Here is a 1,755-nt window from a genome sequence, read left to right as displayed (position 1 = left end):
TTTTTTTTTAAAAAAGCCGCATTTTAATACCTTTTTCCCAAAAATCAAATAATCAAACACTGATACACTCCAGTTGAATAAAAATAAAAAACGGAAATGAAAAAAGCGAAATTGACAGCTAAAAGTGCAATTTTTATATACAGCAAAAATTGGTCGCATGACCCCCCCGTATCCAACCTTGGCAATCGCCGTCCCGGGGAAAGGCTCCGTCGACTACCAATAGGCCCCTTCCCTTCCCTTTCCCCGGGGTTATATAATATAATATTAATAAGTCATTACTTCGTGGAAATTAATTTACTAATATAATTTTTTGTTTTAAAATTAAAAAAGGGATAACAAAAATACAGGGAAAAAAAAGGGGATAGGTATAGATGATGGCACGAAAATTATGATAACAATGAAAACAATAAAGATGTAACATTTATATGATAAAAAAAATGGTAAAACTAGAAAAACAGCTTATTTTCTGGAAAAATTAAAAATAACCGTAACAAGGAAAAAAATTATAATGTATAGGCTAAAATCAATGGTGAAAAATCACCCCATCATCATCATTACATTATCAGATTATCACAAATTTATCCTGTCTTTTCATTATCATTTTTTATTTTTTGTTGATTATGTTTACGTTATCATTAATATATTAGCACTTTTGTTTCACTGTTTTAGCATGATTTTTGTGTTATTATTCCGTTTATAATTATTCTTAGTAACATTAATACACAATTTAATGATTTTATCATTATTGTTTCACCATCATCATCAATATTGTTTATATTATTACTTTACATCATCACAGTAATTTTTATTCACCCCCTCCCCATCACCATGTCATCCATGTTTTTGCCATGGCCACTCCCTTTTCCCATTCCCAAATGCTTTTGCCATGTTCTTGTCATCGCTCCCCATCGTCTTTGGGTTATGTCAGTGCATTATCATTGAACTTGTTAGTCATTTTACGTCATCGTTATTTTAATATTTTTGCAACATATCACACACTGTAATTTTTAAGAAACCGTAGCATGGAAAGGGGGGGGTCACTGTAGCTATTATCCCCTCAACTTTCGCCTCGTTTTGTGACCCCCAAAAAAGATCAGGCCAAAACAACAAAATCTTTTTCCCTAAACATGTAAATTTTTTTCCTTTATCATGTTTTTGCTCATAATGTGACAAAACCCCACTATGGAAAACTAGCTTTTTCTTAGTCCCCCTCCTCTTTAAAGAATCTGTTTTTTCGGCCCCCTTGATGCCATGTAGTGGGACGAGACAAGCCGAAAACAGTCGTCGTTAATTGCAAGGTTTAATTGCATCGCTGAAAGCAGTCATTTGGGCATATCATTTTCCTTGGGGTTTTGGAGTACAATTTCCAAGAAAATTTAAAGGGCAAGAATGATTCAAAAAGACACACGATTGACGAACTCTTGCCCTCACCCTCATGTTTAAAAAATTACAGGGGGAACAAATTCCAATCAGTTTTTATGCCCTACTGAAAAATCATATAAGTATCCCGTAAATATTTTCTGGGGGAACAAAGGTCACCGATTATCCGGTACTACATATCAATAGGGACATTGGTATAAAATTTTTCCTTTTGGGTAAAAAAGATTTAGGGACAATAACAACATAATTCAGTAAAAATTTTTACTCTATTTTCCACAACACTTTCTGTTAAACACACTACAGACAAAGAGACGGATGGGACGTAGATAGAACATATATACATACGTATAGAAATGTACAAACAAGCAAGTGAAA

This window comes from Penaeus monodon, chromosome 23 (assembly GCF_015228065.2).
Source record: "Penaeus monodon isolate SGIC_2016 chromosome 23, NSTDA_Pmon_1, whole genome shotgun sequence".
NCBI classification, from domain to species: Eukaryota; Metazoa; Arthropoda; class Malacostraca; order Decapoda; family Penaeidae; genus Penaeus; species Penaeus monodon.
The sequence above is the reverse complement of the archived record's forward strand: the minus strand, read 5'-3'. Positions refer to the sequence as shown.